General features: G+C 41.3%; 1 protein-coding gene across 19 annotated transcripts in view; it reads left to right on the top strand.

The window, feature by feature from the left end:
- The window catches only part of MEIS1 (Meis homeobox 1), a 964,979-nt gene that overhangs the window by 744,543 nt on the left and 196,424 nt on the right, over positions 1 to 24,012 (top strand). For all 19 annotated transcript variants that reach the window (XM_079941540.1, XM_079941543.1, XM_079941545.1 and 16 more), the window contains one exon: positions 5,884 to 6,028. The gene's annotated coding sequence lies outside the window, so the exon portion shown is untranslated. The remainder of the gene's footprint in view (positions 1 to 5,883; positions 6,029 to 24,012) is intronic.

The raw sequence follows: 24,012 nt of genomic DNA, 5'->3' as shown, positions 1-24,012 counted from the left end.
GTGTTTTTTCAACTCTTTTTCAACACTGTGATGATATATCTATCTCTTTCCATCTCTCTTATCCTAGAATGTTATCCTGGTTTCATTATTATGTTGTTACCGCTGTGATAAGGAAGTGATACCAACCCTAGATTGTGTTCTCTGATTGCTCTACATGTGGTTTCGGTCAGGACAGGGCACCTTAAACTACAATAACAAATGACCCCCAATCTCAGTGGTTTGACACAACAGGTTTCTTTCTTGCTCATTCTGCATTTCCAGTATAGGTCAGTAGGGATGCGTAGCTCATTGTAATCACCCAGCAACCCAGACTAACAAAGACTCCATCTCAACACCTGCTTTGGGTCAAATTATGCACTGGTGCTTAAAGCTTTTCCCAGGAATTAACATATATCACTAGCATGCGTGTTTCATGAGCCAAAGCGAGTCATATGAACACCTAACTTCAAAAGGGCAGGAAAAGGAAATCCTTCCATTTACCTAAAAGGAAAACAAGATCATTTGTCTACAGTCTTAATATCTATCCCTCTTATCTCCCCAACTAGATGAGACTTTCCTGAAGGTCAGAGATCAAGTCATATTTCACTTGAAATTTGTGTAGCCCAGTGCTTCGCAGGATACATAGTGTTCATTAATTATTGAAATTTGAATAAAACGCATGTTAATTTTGAAGTTCAAAGCACTGCAGTCTCCATATCGATCATTATCTATTTCTAAAGTGCCTACTATGCACAATAAGAGCTATAATTTACCAAGCCCCTAACATGTAGCGGTTACTAGTTGCTTTACACATATTTTCTCTAATCTAGAACACAACTATAGAATGGAATTTTTCTTCCTCCAGTTTAAGACACTGCATTACTGAGAGATTAACTCACTTGCCCAAACACACTCAAGAGGATGTAAAGGCAGAGTAAGAACCCATGTGTGTCAAATGTCTACTGCCCTGGGTTTCCCTGGTGGTGCAGTGGTTAAGAATCCGCCTGCCAGTGCAGGGGACCCGGGTTTGAACCCTGGTCTAGGAAGATCCCACATGCCGCGGAGCAACTAAGCCCGTGCGCCACAGCTACTGAGCCTGCGCTCTGGAGCCCGTGAGCCACAACTACTGAAGCCCGTGTGTCTAGAGCCCGAGAAAAGCCACCGCAATGAGAAGCCCACGCACCGCGACAAAGATTGACCCCCGCTCGCTGCAACTAGAGAAAGCCTGCGCGCAGCAACGAAAATCCAAGCAGACAAAAATTAATTAAATAAATAAATTTATTTTTTTAAAAAAAACAACATCTACAGCCCTGCTGGAGAAACAAATAACAATATATTGCCAATAAGACATTTGCCATCTGAGTGATTTAGACAATAAATGGTGTGTAATTCAGAGAAGAAGACTCTTGTAGTGTGGTGGGGTGATGGGGGTTGCTCCTCGAAAGATGGGCAGAGACCAGAGAAGCAGATACCACAGAGGCATCAGGCTCGGGGGTAGACACGGAAAGTCACTGTTTCAGAACCCAGGTCTTATATCCAGCTCACTGAGTGCACCTAGCAGGCTCTCAGAGGAAAGGAGAACGCCAGCTTTTTTCTGTGCCTGGTCAGATATCTCCAATGTGGATGCCGTGTGTCCCACCTTCTCTGCCCTGGAGCCAGAGCCACGGGCAGCACCGGGGAAACCCTGTTTGGATGTTGAGATTTGTGGAGACTTCATCTGCCTGTGAAATAAACACTGCCTGTGAACTAAACGCCGCCTGCTTTAGCAGGGGAGCTCAGGGGAAAACACGCTGGTTGCCAACACCATTTCTGACCTCCGGCCGTTGCAGAGAAAGCCAGAGGACATAGGACACCACAACCAAGAAGACAAAGCAAATTCTCTCCCTTGTAATGGTTTCCCTTCAAATGAGCAGCGCCTCCTGGTTCACGATGGATGAGGCAGGAAGGGCTGCAGCAGTAAGCTGGAGCTGTGGGTGGGAGAGACCCGTCTTTGCCCTGCAAAGTCATTACCAGGAGTTGGCCTCAGTACAACACCCCGTTTACACAGACTCATCCAAGGTTCCGAGGTCGATGTCCTTGTATTTAATTTGCACGACAATGGAAAGTTATTGACAAAGGGTCATCATCAAGTTTTCCCTTGAGAATGTCTTAGTTTGCGGCCAATTAAAACTAGATGCTCAGATTTGGCACCTGCCTGGATCCTCCAAATAGCTTTGTGCTTCTAGGCTGCATTCTCACCAGGGGAGAAAACCGCTGGCAGGAAAAGCGAAGGGTATCGTGAGTCCAGGGCAGTCCAGAGGCTGCCCTTTGAAGCCAGTTCCCACCACCACCTCCCTAGATGTGCCTTCTGCCCCACTGGTCTCCTTTCATCTTGGTTCAAGTCTCAAAGAAAAGGAAGTGTGACTTTCAAATATAGTTATGAAGAAAATGCAAGCTCATTAAGAAAAAGGAGAGGGTGGGGAAACGGGTGACACTTACAGTCACCTGATCGCTCTCAGTTACTCAGGTTTAATTGTTTGGAGGGAAAGAAAGCAATTTAGAGAAAAAAAGAAAAAGAAAAAGGACAAAGCAAGCACTTGGCCATTCTTTGTTTTAGCAAGAAACTCCTTTATTTTTTATTTATTTTTTTGATGCAGCTCCTATTTTTTTTGAATTTTATATATTTTTTATACAGCATGTTCTTATTAGTTATCTATTTTATACATATTAGTGTATATATTTCAATCCCAATCTCCCAATTCATCCCACCACCACCACCCCCCATGCTTTCCCCCCTTGGTGTCCATACATTTGTTCTCTACATCTGTGTCTCTATTTCTGCCCTGCAAACCAGTTCATCTGTACCATTTTTCTAGATTCCACATATATGTGTTAATATACGATATTTGTTTTTCTCTTTCTGACTTACTTCACTGTATGACAGTGTCTAGGTTCATCTGCATCTCTACAAATGACCCCATTTTGTTCCTTTTTATGGCTGATTAATATTCCATTGTATATATGTACCACATCTTTTTTATCCATTCGTCTGTCAATGGGCATTTAGGTTGCTTCCATGACCTGGCGATTGTCAACAGTGCTGCAATGAACATTGGGGTGGAGATTCCTTTATTTTGATGCAAACCAATTTCACTTGGATTGTACTTTTCAAATTTACGGGTGCTTTAAGCTCTCTGACGATGATTTTCGACCTGTCTGACATTCTGTTTACAACACATCCAAGGGAGCTTTGTCATAACTGACCTGAAAACCCCAACTTTGCTAGAACATGTGCGCTTCCAACAGGGTTTTGTTACTCTAGGCACCAGAAAGTGTCACTTTTCACACCTCCTCTAGGAAGCCCGCTTCAGAGGCAGAACAGCGGGAGTACCTCCCCTCCCCCACCCCCAGTTCTTTCACATTCATCTCTTTCTCCCCTACATAAGGCTCCTTGAGGACAAAGACAGCACAGTTGTGTCCATGGTGGGCTCATCATCAGCCAGGATTAAGACCTTATGTCAGGGCTGTTTTATAGATCTAAGGGGTGATGGTACACCATGGCTCTGAGAGAGGTTTTATTAAGCCCATCCACCCACCACTCTTGCTGGACCAATCCTTGCAAAAGATTCCATTTGAACAGGAACCAATGAATGTCAAGCCCATCAATCACATCAAGATTTCAAAACATATCCCACCAAACTCAATACAGACTGCTGACAGTTATATGCATAAACAGCTCAGTAGTGAAATTCCCTCCACCTCTTCACCATCAAGCACTAGAATTGACTTCCAGAAATTCCTAAAGAAACATTTTCCCTTAGCAGTTCACCCTCATTAACCTCACCTCCTCTCCCTTCCCTTTTGTCTATAAGCCCCAAGTGACTTTGCATATTTTGGCATTATTCTCTGTCATTGTTCTCTAGTCATTTCATGGCATTAAGTGAGATGATCCATGTTAAATGCTGTGTAAACCACAGTGCACTCTCTGAAGGCAGGTGACGTTTATTATTGAGCCTTGAATTAAAAGAGTATGCCATCCATTTCTTCATTATCTGTTAGCATTAAACAGTGCCCTAACAGAGCAGGATTACAGGAAAACACTCCTGTTCTAATTAGCCAGCCATGGAATCGAGGGCAAGCTAGCATATAAATGACCTGAGGGCTCCAGCAGCCCGACCTGGGGGCAACTTTGTTGATGTGGTTTGGAGAGAAGTCTCTGGAGTCTGCCAACCTGGGTACAAATTCTGGAGCTACCCCTTCCTGCTTATAAACTTAGACAAGCTAATTAATATTTGTAAACCTCAGTTTGCTCCTCTGTAAAACAGGAACAATAACGATATGTACCTCATGGAATACTGTGAGGATTTAATGAACCAGTAACTACTACCTAGGAATTTTATGAGGAACAAATGCACTAACCTCTCTCTGTAAAGCACTCAGTAAAGGACCCGGTAAACAGTAGGTGCTCAGAAATGAAATCACAACTCTTCCCATTAACATGAGAGAGCAATGTCACATGCTGCAGGTGTCCCAGTGGGTACTCTGGAAATTTTTATATCCCCAGTCACCTCGGCTGGAAGCTAAGGAAAATTACAAATATGCCTTTGAACCCCTGAGGCAAGCAGGAAATAAACCCCCATCTGCACACCTAAGGCAAGGTAAGTCTTTCATACTGCTCTCCAAACCAGGTATTAAGAGCTCTGCCCTCACAGGGCAAAATAGGTACAGAAGAAAGACCAGAACACTATCTGTTAAAATATTCATGAGGGGGTATCCCTGAGTAAAGGAATTATAGGAGTACTTGTCCAGGTTCTAAACTGCAAGCAACAGAAACCTTCCCTGCCTCACTTAAGCAGAAAAAGAATTTACTGCACGGATATTAGGGAACCCGTGGGAGCATTGGAGAATCTAGAGGACAGGCCTGGGAAACAGGCAGACACAAGGGAAGGAAGCCCTCTGCAGCCAGGACCACAACCAAGTCACCCCACAGGGTCCACAGGGTGAGAACCCTGCCACTTCTGCCATCTTACCCTAGAGGTCCCAGCGGGCACCGTGGCCACTGCTAACCCTGGACAGATTGCGCACCCCATCACTGAGGGCTCTGGAGAGCAGATGTGATGCTCTTGCCACCGGGATGAACTCCCTACTCTGCTTCTGTGCTAGTCCGTCCAGATTCAAACTAAAAGGGCACACGCCACACCCTCGCTTGACTCCTGAAAAGACTCATACTTTGGGGAATCTTCCCAGAGCAGGGGCTTCAAAAGCTGGGCAGACAAAAGAATGACAAATGTTTTCTACAGTCCAAGTGATTCTTAGGGTTCTTTTCCTCTCTATTTTCTACAATGTGTATTATGCATTACTTCTGTACTCAAAATAATAAATATACTTTGTTTTTCAAGTTACAGCTTCTATTTTTAAGATATTGTAAAGTCTTTCCATACATCATGCAAAATCCATGGAGTTCTTAAAGGATAAAGGAGAAAGAGTCAAAGGAACAGCTGAGAGCCCAGTGCGGGGGGCACCGGGGGCATATGTATATTTGGATTTTAAGATGTAGCGAGAACCAAATGATCAAGAGACCAAATTGAAAAACTATGTTTGACACCTTTTTTCCTTCCCCTGCTCTGAGAGCAAGGGGATATCTAATTGCTTCTGTTTCCTCCAATAATAATCCCATAAATAACAAAAAGGCCTAGTGTGGCTCGATTCCCTCAGTATCAGATAACTATCTCGACTGTTTATGCAGTCGATGCATTAATTTTAGCTTGGGTTGGCTCTTTATTTCTTTGAAAGGGGCCTCGGACAAATCCTCTTTGAGCTTTGCATTGAGCTCGGCTTTGCAGCCAAAATAAATTAGTAAAGTCTAGAACTTTGTTTTCAGAGTTTGTCAAGTTCTTTCCAGTGAAATCTTTCCTCCTGTTCCAGATGTGGCGGTTTTCTTCACTTCATCTTCTATTTTCCTGGCACGTGAAAATGCCAACATCTCCTTTGGGAGACTTTGTGGGGAGCCAGAGGAAGGTGGACACAGCTCGTCTGCTCAGACGCGATTCTGATGCGTGATTTAATACAGGTACTGCTTTGGCACCGCGGGTTGAATCATAATATAGATACATTAACGTCTCAGCATCCTTTCCTCTGATAACAGCCCTTCCGTAAACTTGGTTTATTTTATGTTCTGCATGGGCAGAGTGAGGCGAAGAATTGGGGCAAATTGGGAATTATTCTATTACAATCAAAATATCCAAATTATTGGACAAATGTTCATTTGAGGCTTGAGCTATTCAAGGAATGGTCTCAATTTTCCACTTCTCTGTGTGTAACACAGACAAAAGCATAGGCACAGCCAACGAGACCAGAACCAACTGTGCCAACCCCAAGTGATATGTTTTAGCTACAAAATTGGTTTGCGGTATGTAACAAGAGACAAGCTTACTGCATCAAAATATGGCCACTATGTTCTTACATTAATATGATCAGTTAAACAAGAGCGTATAAATAAATTTGGATTTCTTTACACTCCCGTTAAAATTGCACAGGCAATATTATCTTCCACTGGGACATACACAAAGTGTAACTTGAGAAGAAGTAAATTACTGAGCAAATGTCTTTGAAGTCTGGCTTTTTCCTGTTTAATATTCCATAGCTTTTAAATGTGGTTTATTTTACATGTATTTTATAAGTTTATATAAATATGTATATATAAATAGATACATATGTCTGTCTTTGACTTTCATAGATTTTTTTTTAATGAACTGTCCGTGCTTTGATATCCTGAATATATATTATTTTTATCATGGAGCTAGAATATTAATTTTTATCCTCTTCGAGGTTTGAGGATTGTGTTTTGGGGAACACCACCTGCAAGCCTTTTAGGAGGTGCCATTGGTACCTTTTCTGACATTTTAATAAATAGGAAAATCAATGCTGCCCACCACATTGTCTGAAGTCAACACTTACATCATCCAAAATGAGTGGGTCGGGCTTTAGTCTTTGAAACCATAACTCGGCTGCCTTCTTTGTACCTCAGTTTCCGTATCTGTACTCTGAGGAGGGTAGACTCAATGATTGCAAAATTGTCTTTCAGTTACACGCTTCTACCTTTGGAATTTCTCTGAGTTTTAGTTTCTTCTTCTGTGAAAGAAGCAAGATAATTCCACATATAAGTGATACCGTACAGTATTTGTCTTTCTCTGGCTTATTTCACTTGGGATAATGCCCTCCAGCTTCATCCATGTTACTGCAAATGATAGGGTTTCCTTCTTTCTCAGGGCTGAATAATATTCCACTGCATATTTATACCACGTCGTCTTTATTCATTCATTCATTGATGGATAAATAATGCATGGTATCGCTTACAGGTATAATCTTGCCTTGACAATACATAAAAGCACACCTCCTTTTTATCAGCTGTATAGTGTTCCATTTAATGGTTGCATAATTTATTTAACACATCTTCTACTGAAAATATTTAAGTTGTTGTTCTGGTACAAATATCTGTGTCCTCCCCAAATTCGTATGTTGAAAACCTAATGCCCAAGGTGATGGTATTAGGAACTGGGGTCTTTTGGAGGTGATTAGGTCATAAGGGAACCCTCATGAATGAGATTAATGCTCTGTTACCAAAAAAAAAAAAAAGGCCTCAGAGAGCTAGCTAGCCCCTTCTGCCATGTGAGGATACAATGAGAATCTGTGACCCAGAAGGGGACCCTCACTTGACCAGATTGGGACTTTCAGATCTTGGACTTCCAGATTCTAGAACTATGAGTTTATAAGCCACCCAGTCTGTGGTATTTGTTATAGCAGCCTGAACGGACTAAAAGAATAGTTTATCTATTTTTTCCCTGAAATAGATGATTTTTAATTTATGCTTTTATTTATTTTTAAATTAATTTTATTGGCATATAGTTGATTTACAATGTTGTATTAGTTTCTGCTGTACAGCAAAGTGAATCAGTTATACATATACATATATCCACTCTTTTTTAGATTCTATTCCCATATAAGTCATTACAGAGAATTGAGTAAAGTTCCCTGTGCTATACAGTAGGTTCTTATCAGTTATCTATTTTATATATACTAGTGTGTATATGTCAATTCCAATCTCCCAGTTTATCCCTCCCCCCCACACCCTTTTCCCTCTTGGTATCCATAAGTGTGCTTTCTACTTGAAATAGATGATTTCTAAGATTGCTTTCAGTGTTAAGATTCTATAGTCACACACCTATTGATAGGCTTCCTGCATTTCCTACATTGACTCAACAAATATTTATGAGGACATATCATGTGGCAGGAACTACTTTTCACAACTCCAAATGAGTGAATTATGAACAAGTGATTTGAACATGCTGTGTTCAGTGCATTTCCCATATGCAAGCAGCCTCAAGTTTCAATGGTTGCCTTCTTAGCATAGCCAGAACAGGAAACAATGGATAAGAAGGGGTACCCAGAAATCACAACTACCCTTGGTCTACGCTGGATGGGTGGGCAAGTATTATTTTCTTGAAGAAATTTGCAGAGGATCTTCTGTAATCTTCCATCTAATGTCTAAACATCTAAATTTGCTCCACCAAAATAGTCCAAAATCTTAATTTTTGCCACTGGGCCTACTTGCTGAAAAGTAAATTCTACAAGGTAGTGTTATTTGTTTTCAAAGAGCTTGTCTTTTAGATTATTTATTTATTTATTTATTTATTTTTAAATATTTTATTGGAATAATTATTCAATTGTTAGCATGATATTCACGATAACATTATTCATAGGGTGATTCTTTCCACTTTAAGGAGATCTATTTTTATTTTATTTATTTATTTTTGGCTGTGTTGGGTCTTCGTTTCTGTGCGAGGGCTTTCTCTAGTTGTGGCAAGCGGGGGCCACTCTTCATCGCGGTGCGCGGGCCTCTCACTATCGCGGCCTCTCTTGTTGTGGAGCACAAGCTCCAGACGCGCAGGCTCAGTAGTTGTGGCTCACGGGCCTAGTTGCTCCGCGGCATGTGGGATCTTCCCAGACCAGGGCTCGAACCCGTGTCCCCTGCATTGGCAGGCAGATTCTCAACCACTGCGCCACCAGGGAAGCCCTAGATTATTTATTTTATTCTTCTCAACACATCAGTAGTAGGTGATGTTGCCATTGGGATATTATCATTAATAAGAATAAGATATTCTTAATTCTTAACTCAAATTATTAAGATGAGTGAGACATATCTATTACAGATTTGTTGCTTCCTATGTAGCAGTACCAAGTGCTTTACAAGCATTTTCTCTAGTCCTTAGAACTCTCCTGTAAGATCGATAACAATGTTCCCATTGAACAGAGTAGAAGTAGGGAAGCCAGTATTCCTCCACAGACCATTTCCCCCTCCCTAGGTTGCACCAGTGTCACTTGGAGTATGCCAGACACAAGCTTTCTGTAAAACCCTAGCTAGAGATTTAAAAAAGGAAACCAGAGGGCTTTAGATGAGGGAGAGACCTCAGAAAAGATCCCTGGTTAGAGTAATATTTAATATACTTTGAAAACGATTAAACCATCAACAACTACCCCCATCCAACCTCAAGCCTCTGTAACACCCTTGGGTTGAGATATTCTCATCGTTGCTTCAGTTTGTGATTTGAAATCTTGGGTCTTCAGGTGGCTGGTTTTCCATGTAGTTTTGTTTTACATTCACTCAGCAACTCTGCTATAGGAAGTGAAGATTTTCCCTCTACCAACCCAGTTATACAACAGCATCACACACTCTGCTGTAAATGCATCTCCCTACGTGCCAATCAACACTTAATTATCCGCACGAGGATTATCTGTGTCAGAATTGTCTCCTGCTAATTTTTAATCCCCAAATGAATTTCTCTTGCTGCCCAGGGTGGCCTTTCCTGCCAGCCATGAGTGTCTGTCCAGAAAGTGACGCTGATATTGACAGTAACTTGCATAGGATCTAATTAAAGGATGTGAATCTGCTGCCAAAAAATTTGAAAAATTAAAAACATGATCCCTCCTGAGGCCAAACAACAGATGATTTGGGGATTATCTGTTGTGTTGGATTTTCTGCACTACCACACCCTCGCTCTGCCATGTAGAATTGAACACTGGCTGCCCAACATGCTTTCAATGACTGTTTTTAGAGTGAAGCTATCGATGAGCAAGACTGTTGTCATAGCACGTGTCAAACTTGGTAATTATCATCTTTTCTTACAAGTTCTACAGCCGCTCTTCTACGGTTCATTTGTCTCTAGAACTTGGGAAATAATTGCTTTCAGTCAGGAGTTTACAAGAGCAAAAGCAACTATTTGGGTCCAAATGATTAGATACTCTGCATTTTCTAGGTAATCAAATCATGACTCAAAGGGAATTTTAGGTCTTCTAAAGCCATACCCAGCTACTCATTATGAGCTCATTATGTAATGACTAGAACCAGATCCTTCAATGCTAAATTGCTCCAACCCCCTCCATAAGAGAATGTTCTGGTAAAGACAAAAATCATCTGCGCAGTGTCAGCCCAAATTCTCCAGATTGGGGCCCTTGCTTTTTCTAAAGGCAAAAAAACCCATAAATTGTTCTAGCTCAAGAAGAAATTCTCAGGTACTCGACAGTGCTAAATACCTCATAGATCCACATGTGCTCCTAGAATCCCATTTCTAAGTAATACCTGAATGTCTCCCTTGAACTTTGAGCATGACGCATCTCCATCCTGCCTCTTCTACTCAAGTCAGCGCCTTCTCCTGACTTGCACTTTCTCTAAGTAACTATTCCATCACCTACCCAGGACAAAGAAAACCAAGGTCTTGTCACATCCAGTTTTTGACACCAGCAGTCAGCATTCTGCCTGACACATGCTAGGTACTCGATAAATATTTGTTAACTAAACGAACGCATATATTTATATGCGCACACACATACACAGTAGTTGATGAGAAAATCTTAAAGATGTAATAGGAGAAGGAATTAAAGATACTTGGAAGTTTTAACAACCAATCCATCATTTTAATTGAATGCCTAACACTCAATATTAAGCATCTCCTATGCATCTAGGAGATGCTCAGATCTACAGGAACTAAAGGAGCAGGGTAAGATGTGATCTCTGCATCTAAGAATCTAGTTGGGGAGAGAAAACTATACACTTGAAGCAACCCTGATCCATCCAAACCATCATGTGCCAAAGGGCTAAGTCTTGTGGTACAGAAACCCCATATGGGAACGATAAGTGTTCATAAACTATAGAAGAAGATTTCACATCATGGGCGATGTGAGAATTTGGAGAATGGACGGGTTAAGACTGAGAAGAATGAAGTAGGAAGGTTTTCCAAAAAAGGCACTATGGAGAAAAGCAGGATTCAAAACGCACACAGGCATGGGCGACATGTGGGGAGAGGTTTCCAGAAGTGAAGAAACCAGCTAAATAAGTCCATCTCAGCTCTAAGTCACTCTGTTGGCAGTATTATAGATAAACCTCCTTGAACAAGATAACCAGCCTGTTTGGAGGACATTTGGGGAAATCTGATCATCTCTATAACAAGCAAATATATAATGGTTTCTTTATTAAAAAAAAAAAAAAAGCATGCCTAGCTAAACCCTCATCATAGCCCTTCCCTATAAAACTCTGTAAAATCCTTCTATAAAGAAAAAATGTAGACTGTAGACATCTTGGTTCCTGCAGCTAATACCAGGCATTTTAGGCATTTTGGGGTGTACATGATGTTTTGGGATAACCTGACAATATTGCCTCAATGTGTCAAGTGGCATCATGGGGACTTGAATGTTAGAGCATCAAAAAGGGGTGATTTTACTCTAAAAATTAGTTTTATACCATTTGCAAAAATGCAAAAGAAAGCAAAAAGGGTTTCTGTTGTTTCCATTGTCCCTAACATCAAAAATAATAAAGTAAACCAAACTGCTGATATTCTTAATAAACTTGCAAGGATTTATTTTCTCTTGGAAGTATAAAAAATGGAATGTAAGTTCCATGGATCAGTGGAAAGAGGTTATGATGTGATTGGTTCAATTGCGTGTTTCCCTTGTGTGTATTTTTCCACATCACATTTAATTGAGGGAGAACGTTGACATTAAAAACAATTATTCTTCCAATTTCCCCATTTGTTATTTTGAAATATTTTACGTTTTCCCCAGCCACTCCCTCTTTGTCTTAGCCATCAGGGCTTCCATTCAATTGGTTCAGTCTCTGAACGAAGCCCAGCCCATCTGGGCTGGATTAGTTACAACGCATGTTTGGGTGCTGAACTAGACCTAGTGGCTTAGACAAGAGAGAAGTTTGTCTCATTTCGTGGTTGACTTGGCATCATCACAGTGTTGAAAACTCAGGGACCCTCCCTCTTGCAGTTCTGCCATCCCCAGGTGTCAACATTGACGCAGTGCCATCATCCTTTCAGTAGGACATGGAGTGACTTACTGTCATTAGGTGCTCTAGGTGCTCACAGAAGCAATGGAGTTCTAGCCTGGGCTCACGCGATGTGGCGAGGTGGCTTGTTAGATGGTGGAAAGAGGTGTGAGGAGAGAAGCCATGCCCCTTCCTTATAATATGATTAAGAAATGACACACATCATGTCTGCGCATATCCATTTGCTCATGATGTCACACTTAGCTGCAAGGGAGGCTGGGAAATATAGGGTTTAGCTGGATGGCCATGTTTCCCCTAAAAATCTTACCATCATGGAATTTGGTGATCGGGGAAATGACTTTCTTAGAAGACATGGAGAGATTATTTTCCTAAATATCTAATTACATACTTCTCTGTTTAAGGTGGACAAATATATATTATCACAATATAAAATAAAATAAAGCTGAAAAGGAAAACAATGAGTCAAAAACAAAATGTGGTTTCAAACCATCATTAATATGCCCCAAAGACTTAGCAAACCATGCTCTTTCCTAGGGAGAGAGCTTGAGCCTGGCATTCAGGGAGCCCCAGGGAAGTGAGGGCTTGAAAGAGATGGTTGTTTTCTGGGGTGTAGAGTTGAGGGCAAGGAGAAAAATGACTAATGGAAGAGGGGCCTTCTGTGAAAAAGGCATGGCTGATGGACTCAGGGGTCTGATACCCAGGATATTCAGGAGTCTGGTATCCAGGTTAAGTTTTCCTTTCTTGTTTTGTAATTCCTTTGAGGCATCTTCAGTACATGAGGAATGAAAGGTGGGAGATGTTTATGTTTTTGAGGCAATAAATGGAAATAATTATTAGTGGGGCAGTTATCACTGGGGACAAGGCTGGAGCAGTGGCTCTGATGGAATGATGGCATGCAATAGCCGGGAGAATGTAACACTCTTTGGAAAAGCCTAGAGTTATTTGGGAGAGAACTTTTTTCAAGTTATGCAGGATGGAAGACTGGGATTTTGTTACTTATATATAAAGTAACAGAAGATGGAGTTGGGGGAAGTCATACTACATAAAACACAGTGACCACTATTATACACTTATATACACTTACTAGACATGGACCACATATTTGGCATCACCCCTGGGCAGTGCTGCCCGTCTTTTTCTCTCTCTCTCATCACCCTGTGCTCTGACTGCTTTATGCTCTGGTGAGAGCTGAGACTGTCTAAAGCAACAGAAGCCTCCTCTTCTGAAATCCACATACAGTGGATGCTGCAGCGTCCCATCTAGGTATCCTTCACCAGGAGGTACATGCATCCCCCAGCTTCCCTCTTCTGTGGAGAATTGTGGATGAATTGGAGCCATCTCCCCTGGGAGGTGTTCCTTCTCCACGCCAGCCACCAGTACATGACTGGCATAGCAGTGCCAAATACCAGGCCTCTTGCCTCAAGATAGAACCTATATGTGGGGCAATTCATCCTCCAGAGCTGCCCATGGGATCACCCTGAAGATAGTCTCCAGCTGAGACCCTATCCTTGCTTAGCTCTCTTCTTCCAGTCTTTCTTGATTCACACTCCTTTTCCTAAGAGGATTTTCCCACTAAAATCACTTGCCCAAGAATCCCCGCCACACATTCTGCTTCTGGGGAACCCATGTTAAGACACGTAGAACATGGGACATAGCAGGAAGAGAATGGATTCTGGGCAGGGTCTGGAGGGGTGATGCAGGAGAAACCATGAAGCTTGTAAGTGGCAGGTGATAAGGGAAAGTCAGGGCCCAGATAGGGAGGAGGAGGGCTGGCACTAGGGCTGCAAGACAGTGGGTGCAGTGAGCAGAGAAGGAAGGCACATATGAAGCTGGCAGCGAGAGGCACCATGTCAGCAAAGCTATTTCCTCTGCCACCAGGACCTCCTCTGGGGACACACCCTGCCCAGAGCCTGGTAGGTGTTGTGTTCTTAGCTCCCAGAAGAACCAGACATTTCAGGGACTATTCCTGCTTGAACTTGCCCATTCTGTCATGGTAAGAGGAGGCCTCCAGCTGATCCATTGGTTAATAATCCCCTGGATTAAGCTCACATAAAGAGTGAAAACACCACTAGGGGAGAATTCCTACAGCTTCCTGCTGGCAAACAAAATTTGCCTGCAGCTAATGGGCATGCCCAGCTCTGACAGCTACTATAAACCCTGGGTAGGGTTTGAAAGAAACGGTGAGGGGAGCAAAAAGAGAAGGGAGAAAGACGGTGAGAAGGGAGGGGAAGACAGGGGATATGGCGGCAGGAGAGGGGTCTCTCCCTTCTACAGCAGGTTCTGGATTGCATTTTCTGCACCGAAGATGGAAGGAGACTGTTTTTTGGTCTTGCTCTTTTAGCACCACTGGCAGAGGATACAGAGGAAATTCTAAGCCCTCTTGGTACTATTTTGAGCAGAAGTGGTTTAAGGAAGAAGGGGGTGTCTTCTTGCCATCTCTTTACTTCTTGGGTAATTATTCTCCATGCCCTTGAGATATAAAGAAAAAAATGGGGAAAACTTAACTTCTCTTAAGTTAAAACTCTAGTCAGGAGTCATCCATGGTTTTGGTATACATTAATGTGTCTCTCCATGAGCTTTTGAAAATGATCTCAGACTCAGGACGGAAATGCTGAAGGAGGTTACATCAAGTGCCTTACTGTTTGAAGGTGAGAGAAAGTCAGTGACTTTTGGAAACTGCTGGAGCTTTAGTATGCTTTTTTGAAAGCTCAAACCAGGTGAAATGAATTAGGTGGGTAGGATTCATTTAGCGACTATTTATTGAGCATCTCCTATGAATCAGGTATTGTGCTGGGTGCTAGCAGCATGGAAGCATGTGACCCCATCCCCAATAGTTAGAAGCCAGAGATCTAGACCAAACTTTTCATTTTCTAGACAAAGAAAGGTTATCCAAATAATTGTGACTTTGGGAAAGACTTTGTCAAATTGAGACTTTAATCAAGGACATCTACATCTTTCTAAGTTATATTCAGACCAATCTCACTTACTGGTCTTTTCTTCCCTGCTTATGTGATGGGCACTGGGTGAATATGGACTCTCAGGTCAGCCTGGCTCTAATACTGTTTGCTTGAGTTTGCACAGTGTATTTGTTTCTCTAAGCCTGGGTTACCAAATCTTTTTTAAAAAATTAATTTCCATTTTCTTTTATTTATTGAAGTATAGTTGATTTACAATATTATATTAGTTTTGGGTGTATGGCATAGTGATTTGGTATTTTTGTAAATTACCCTCTATTATAGCTTGTTACAAGATAATGTCTACAGTTCCCTTTGCTGTATCCTTGTTGCTTATCTATTTTACATATAGTAGTTTGTATGTGTTAATCCCATACACCTAGTTGGTCCCTCCCTACATTCCTCTCCCCTTTGGTAACCACAAGTTTATTTCTATATCTGTGAGTCTGTTTCTATTTTGCCTATACATTCATTTGTATTATTTTTTAGACTCCACATATAAGTGATATAGTATTTGTCTTTGTCTGATTTACTTCGCTAAGCATAATATTCTCTAGGTCCATCCATCTTGCTGCAAATGGCAGAATTTCATTCTTTTTATGGCTGAGTAATATTCCATTATATATATCACACCTTCTTAATCCATTCATCTGTCGATGGGCACATATCTTGGCTATTGTAAATAGTGCGTGTATCTTTTCGAATTAATGTTTTTGTTTTTTCCAGATATATATACCCAGGAATGGAATTGCTGGATCATGTGGTAGTTCTATTTTCAGTTTTTTGAGGAACCTCCATACTGTTTTCCATAGTGGTTGCACCAATCTACATTCCCACTAACAGTGTAAAGGGTTTCCTTTTCTCCACACCCTCTCCACACGTTTGTTACTTGTAGACTTTTTGATGATAGCCATTCTGACCGGTGTGAGGTGGTATCTCATTTTTGTTATGATTTGCATTTCTCTAATAATTAGCAATGTTGAGCATATTTCATGTGCCTGTTAGCCATCTGTATGTCTACATTGGAAAAATGTCTATTCAGGCCTTCTGCCCATTTTAAAAACGAAATTTAAAAATAACATGTCTGTATCCATTGGAGTACTTTTTTTTCGAGTAATATAAACTAGCTATGGTTGATTTAGGCAGGAAGGAATTTACTGCAAGAATAAGAGAGAGCTCAAGGGGAAGGCTTCTCTGTTGCTCAACTCCAGGAACAGCATCCATATTGTATTTTATGTTTCTAAAAACATCAGAGACTGGAGAACCAGACTCAGAATTGGCAGAAAGAAGGAGGTCTAGACAATAGCCAGACCACAGCCAAAATGATCCTCCAAAGCTAGTTGGTGGGGACTTTCATCACTGGAGCTGCTGACATGGAATAGTGGAGTTTATCCACCACTACTACTAGCCTTGGACATTGGCTGCCACAGTAAACACTGCAGCCCCTGCAGCCCCTGAGATCTGAATGCTGAAGCCACCTATGCCGTCATTATCTGAGAAACAAATTCTCTACTTTCCTGCCTTTTGTATCCCTAGCTACGAATTTGAAGTCTGAGGCAGGTACCTATCTTGGGCTGAGGGTGTGCCCACACCCCAGCTACAAGGATGTCTGGAACAACAAGTATCTGAGCTTTTTCTGGCTTCTGTACCAGGAAATTCCATCGAAATTCATATTACTGAGAATTTCTCAAACACTGAAAATGAGTTCAAAGCCTGAACTACTCTCCAAGTAAAACTCACACGGAACCACTACCGTATAGAGCTGGTGTAAGGATTAAATAAGATAATATAGAGAGAGTGTCTAGCTCAATAAGGGCTCAATTATGTTCATTTTCATCATCACCTTCATCACTATATTATTGTAAGAGTCAGGTCATCTGCTCTTCATATCATACCAGTTGTTCATAATGCCCGTAGCTGAGAAGGGTGAAATAAGGACTTAAAATGATTTTATTGCAAAGGATGGAAAAAATATAGGGAAAATTAAGAAAATGAGGAGTGATGCCAGAAGGGATAAAGGTGAAAAGACTGATAGACAGGAATAAGGAAAAGAAATGGGCACTAATTACAGAATTACTGATTCCTGGAAACAGACGAATTATCCAGGAAAAAAAGCATAAACAGGACTTGACATGGAGACCAAGCAATAAGGGAGAGTCATGTTATTCAGAGCTCTGGACCTTAGGTACGACCTTCCTCAGCCGAGGAGCCCAGGCTGAAAGAACACAGCTCAAGACAAACGAAAAGGCTCAGAAAGAAATGTTCTTGGTCTTTTTATAGATAAACGCTTATAGCTTGCATCCATTTGGTGGTGGTGGGGATGGGGATGTGTGTGTATGTGAGTTAATTTTGTTGTGTTTTAAATTTATAGAGAAGAATTGAGATTTGGATTTTAAGGGAAATTTTGATTTTGCTTTTGGCAGCTCCCCTTTCTTCTTCTCCCACTGAAACATACAGAGACACACACATCACAGTTGGAACTGACTGCAAACAGTGCCTCCCAGGGTATTCCCATTGGTCGCATCAGGGCTTAGCTGGCTTCTGATACCTGATAGAGGATCTAGTTAAGACATCAATTAATAATGATAATTATTCTAGGACAATAATTCCCAATCCTTGTAAATACAAGTGTAAATATGAGAACCCCTCTCGCGGTGGGTAAGCATTGCTTGTGTGTTCATCTGCTCCTTTTCTGTTTGGAAATTGGCCCCTGGCTCTCTCCATGGGACTCTGGTAGGGCTATAAATCAAGGGACTCCACCTCTCCTCCCCTTACAGGGGTCAGCGTTATAATTTATGCTGGCCAATCAGATCACCATCTCCACCTCAACTCTTGTGGTCAGTCCAGAGAGAGATTCATGAAGTAGAGCTGGACAATCACAATTCTGCCTTGGAGTTTGACGTGGATATTGGGATAAAGTCTCCCTTGAGTTCACAAGCCTTCAGGACTATGTAATCATGTGGAAAGGACCCTTTCATCACCCTATGGACAAAGCATACCTGAGAATGAAGCCAAGCATATCCCTGAGTTACCCGAACCAGTACCTTTTCTCTTTGGCTTTCGCTAGTTTGAGTTGGCATTTTATTACTGGCAACTGGTAGAGTTCCATATCAACCCCCCTCCAAAATCATTTTAGGCTCCTATGTGATATGAATTGAACTTTTAGCATGGTTTGAGAGAACATATAATGCTAAAATGACTATGATCTCAATAAAGCTTTTAAAATAGTTTTGATGCTATTAATCATAAAAGCATCTACAGATATTCCTTTCGAAATAACAATCTATGTGTGAGACATGTTATTAATTCAGACTCTAGGGAATGCTTACACAACAAGTGGATTAATGGATCCCTAGCAATAGTAATTTTGGCTCCCCCCATCCAAGGCTGAGAATCACTGTTTTCAAGCTCTTAGACTTTCAATACAATACTACAGAAAAAGCACTTCTAAGTTTCACCATATTTGAAAGAGTTCTAAACCCTTTGTCCACTTTTGAAGAAAATACCATCAAAGAACCCTTTGATAAGCTTTCATACCCAAAGAAACAGTTTGGTCTCAAGGTTCCAAAAACACAAGGCCACCGTCTATGAGGACACAAGATCCACCTGTGAGCCGTGAGAAATCAGGAACTTGCCTGGGAACCACACTAGGGTCACCACTCACCATTGGAAGTGATATTCGCCATGAGAAGGATTCTCAGTAGTGCAATGGCATGCAGGTCATACTCCCAAGGCAAAAAGTGTGCTTTACGTTTGAATGTAGTGCCAGGAGCCATTAGTGATAAATGTGACATTCTATCAGAAAATTCCACCAAAGCTCCCTTTTCTGTTAAAAGCTGCTCAGAAAAAAGAATGGTGGAAACCCCAACAATAAAAGCAACCATTTACTAGAAAGAGCAATGCAGCCCTTCAAAAAGCTGACTGGATGGTATGAAACTCACTAGCTGTTCAATTTCCTTTTTGACCTGTTTTAAAAGTTACAACAATTTTCAAAGCTATTTATATAGCTGAGGATCTCTATAAGAATTTCTACACATTTTCGATTTAACAAAGAACAGACTGCTAGACCATGCTGGGGTCAAGAGGAACTGGGAATGTGGTGAGGGAAACCCATTATATCCTACTTCAATTTAGCTATCAGAAACGGGAGTTCCACTGCACTGGGAAAACATCGATCCCTCAAGCAAAAACCTTAGCAGAAAAGTAAGGGGCAATAGAGGTAGGTCTGAGCCCTGTAGCAACTGGATCAAGTGCTACCTGGGCCTTTGGCATCTGAGTGACCCAGTAGAACTAAGATGATTGGAAATGGTTCATTTCAGGCAATTGTAGCATCGCTCAAGTCTGGCCCCTTTTCTACCTCCTGGTAGTGCCTTGTGACAATCTCTGACTTGAGGCACCATTCCTGCCGTGGGAGCAAGTGTTCGGATTTTAAAAACTAAAGTTTGATGTGGATGAACAACTGCCTATAAAACGCATTAAGCTCTTTCCCTGTAATGTATTTAGTTTCACACTGACTGCCAGCATTACCTCTGAATGGATTACGGCAGGGGGTTGCCATTGTCCCACTAAACCACACGGGTTAAATAATACCTTGGTGTCTAGAGCTGCTTCAGGACCATTTCATACGGGCTAATACATGAAATGAATACCCAGCTTTTCTGCAAGTGATTTGGTTGGGTTAAAAAGAAGGACACGTTGAATTGGTTTACAGCGCGAGATCATTTACGGCACTATTTAGATTGTACCTTTGCCTACAGTAACATTTGCACCTGCATTTTGCCATTCTCAGCAGCGGGGCATAATCACACACTTACTGCTGGAAGGCATTTGGTGCTTGGAGTCTATTTACTTAACAACCTTGGGAATACGACTCCACTCCCGGGTCAGCCACTTAAATTTGGCTTCGTGTTTAGATAATGACATTGTGCTCTTGTCCAAGCCTGGGGAAATGCTATAGATAAGCTGCAACATTGCCTGCCCTGCTCCAAGTTGACTTGATTCTTTTTCAAGAGCACTTGCACCCTTTAAAAGCACATTTCCAAAGTTATCCCCTCACGTAGGCAGGATAATCACCTCGTTTCATGAAGCACTTCTCAGGCCATAGACACTGGAATTGTTGGAGTCTGAGCCAGATGGGGCCAGGAGGAGGTTTTACAATGAAGCCGTTTCTCTTTGCCCCTTTGGTTGCACCTGTAACATAAACAACCACGGAGAGGCAAGCACTTTTAAAGCCACTTAGCTGGGGGTCTGCTACCCTGGGTTTTGCTTCCATGTCTGCGTTGGTCTGGGACCTGCCCTAGCAAGAGAGGCATCTGGCACATGCTCGAGACCCTGGGCAGACTCACCTTGGGGCTAATTATACAACTGTGGATGCTTATTTTTAAAAGAGGTTTTGAGTGCAAGAGAGTGCAGAGTGTTCTTTTATTTCCTCTGTATTGTTGTTGCAATAAAAAAAAAAAGTTAGGACAGTATTAAAGCTTTGCTCATCTTTTTTTTTTTTTTTCCTTCCCTTTGCTTTTGAGTCTGAAAAGAATGCTGGAAGTCTTCGGAGGCCTGGTTGGAACAGAGAGTGTTAATTCTTCCATATCTAAGCCTCTTTGTCAAAATTCCCTTTGTCTCCTGCCCCAAGTCATTAAACACTAATCCCATCACTCTCCCTAATCCGCCGCACTGGAGCTGGAGTTCAGTTTCCGAAACTGTCTTTGTGGCTCTCCTAATAGACAGCTCCTCTGGATTGCCGTCGGTTCAGGCGCATTTAGAGCGGCCCATTCCAGCTCCTTAATGAAGTGCCCTTAATGAATCTTTTCCTCCTTCATGCAGTGAGCACGGGCTTCAATTGGTTTAGTGTTAAGTAGGGGAAGATGCCGAGTCATCTCAGGGGCCTTTGCAAAATATGACTGTCAAAGGCAAAAGCCTAGGAAACAGGCCATTGAGAGTGACAGCCACTGAAGTGCTCATTTAATTACTAAGGATTTACAAAAGAAAATCTGTCCTTTGTAGCTAACAAAGGACAAGGAACTAAGAAGAGATAGTAAAGGGTTTTTCCAACAAATGATAAAAGAGGAAACATGGTTGAGTAAAGCCATAGGGCATGTAGAGGGACTCTTTCACGTTTGCTACACAAGCTTACCTTTCTCAACATTAGGTATGCCTGGAGATACTGAAATGGGCTTTTCTATGCTGCCAAGTGATGGAGGCCAGCGAGTGAATCTGATAAATTCTTCACGGACAAAAAGCCACTACAATGACAATCCACTCCACTAAATTTAAGACAAAGTATTTTTCAGGAAGCGTTGGTAACCCTGGGGTAACCTGGAAAACAACGATGGGGGGAAGAAAACAATGGAAAAAAAATGTTTCCAAGGAGTTTTGTTTGCCTTTTTTTTCTACTTGAGTAATTGTTTACAGTCTTAACAGTTAAAGTTAGCTTGGCTCTCATATCCCTCCAACACAGCAGATTTAAATGAAAACTCTGAATGGCCCTTGATCACTTCATATTTTCAAAATATGTTGACCCGTTTCGTGGACAGCTCAGCACTTGTTTCTCCCTTAGTAAGAATATTTATTACGTGATAAACCCTATATTATATATCTATATGATATAATCTATTTATTATATGATGAAATTATTCATATGACAAAATTTGTCAAATTAACAGGTGGTTTTGGTCTTAAAAATACGTATGTTTAAAATTCTGTAATATCTTGAACTATTGCGTTAGGTTAAGGAATAAAAAGAAAAACAAGTTAATGGAGAGAGAAATTCATCCTATTGGCCATCATTTATTTGGTACTAAAGGCATATGAATCCAGCTGACCACAATTAATATAACTGTGGCTGAATTCTATGGTCATCATGTCTGCAAGCTAGCAAGGTCACGGCATCACATGACCCACAAAGCACCCACAGGTAGTAGACACTCAGGAGAGACTTCCGAGCAGATTGATGAGTTAACTGATTAATTGGACCAAGCCATCTAGTCCTGCAGAGTAGACTGAGAGAAACTTCAATTTTTTAGTAAATTATAAATGTCACCTAGGCGCCATCATGAAATCATTTAGTAGATTTAACAGAATTGAGACCACAGGGCACAAAAGGCTTAGTTTTCTGATCTGGCAGTGCAGGACGGCCTAAAGATGCTGTCAGATACTGACAGCAAAAGTCTGGGCTTCTGAAATCCCAAGTTTCCCTCTTAATGCCAAGACTCCAAACCCCCTTCATTGTACAAGGCAGGTGACATCTTGGCCTCATCTTTATTGAGCATTTTGATAAAATTTCATTTCCTCCTATTATTACCAAACCCAATTGTTTTCTTCACTGGAACAAAAACAACAACAAAAATCCCCAAATAAACTTTGAACTCCCTAATGAAAACAAATCAGATACATTTACTAACTGGATAAATCAGAACAAAGTGACTCATCTCAGAATGAAACCACAAACATTCTCCTCACAGATAAAAACAACTGCATTTAGCATTTGGGCTGCATTTCAAATTCCAGTGCATGTCTACTGCTGGCAATAAAAGTTACACTTGGACATTGTTAAAATGTGCTCATGTGTTCAATGCTTCTACTTTCCTCTTAACTGACTCGCCAAATCTTTTTCTTTGGGGAATCAAACAGCTCTTACACGCATTGAGGAAAAATTTCCTGTGCCGCATGTTAAAAAAAAAAATAAAGCCTACATAGTGTCAGTTGAGTTTATGGGAGAGACAGAGGCAATATGAGGCCAGCACCATGACCAGCTGAGTGCCAGCTGTCCCCGAGAGTGCCAGCCCTTGAAAGTCAGTATTCCCTGAAACTGGGCTGCCCATGGTGCATTAGATAATGATGGCTACATCCTAGCAGAACTTTTTATTTAATCCTTCTCTCCCTTTCCAGACAATAACTCTTTTTTTTCACAGGCAAGCTGCATGAATCTAGTTTCAAATGAAAACAACATTAAAAAATGGAACCAGGGTGGTGTATTGGGAAGATGTCCAGAAGGCTCTACACTGAGGATTTTTCACATCCCTCTAAACCTCATTCCCTTCAAGTTTTGAGAGAGGGGTGGTGGTGGATTCGATTATAGCTCTTTTTTTCTAAGGAGGGTATATACTGGCAAAACATTTTGGTACTTAAGGTTTTCTTTTTAAGAAAAGATGCCTCACTGAGCTTTGGAATTGACAAGCATTGGAAACATCATGTTTTTCCTTCTGTTGGTGGCATTCATTGACTTACACCAGCAATCTGTAGTTCAGATTTACCAGGGACACTGCAAATTCAATTGAGAAAAGGAAAGATGGAAGAGGAATCTTATGATTTATCAAGGTATAAGTAGCTCACACCTTGATGTCTACTCCTCCAGAAAGTAAAACCAGAAAACACCGATCTATTTCTTCCATGATTTTACAGATACCAAGAAGCCAGTTGCCAAGTAACTTTTACATCCCTCTATATCTCTTGCACATGTGACAGTGCCCTACACGTATTTCTGGGATGAATAAATGAATCTCTCAGGTTGTAGACAGCCTGTAACATTATCTAAACAGAAGTTTAAGTTGGACACCAAAAACAGTTAGGATATATTTTTATTTCCTACAGGATTTCCCATATGGATTCTGCTGTTTTGCCTTAGAATCACAGGTCATTCACAGAAGGGGAATTTGAATGGCTAAGACATTACTTAAGAGATGCGTCCACTTGTTATTAATCAGACATATGTGAATCATGTGAATTGAAATGAAGATGAAATTTTATTCTGCACTTATCAGA

The sequence above is a fragment of the Stenella coeruleoalba genome (genome assembly GCF_951394435.1).
Source record: "Stenella coeruleoalba genome assembly, chromosome: 13".
Classification (NCBI taxonomy): domain Eukaryota; kingdom Metazoa; phylum Chordata; class Mammalia; order Artiodactyla; family Delphinidae; genus Stenella; species Stenella coeruleoalba.
This window is presented reverse-complemented; position numbering and strand designations above follow the sequence as displayed.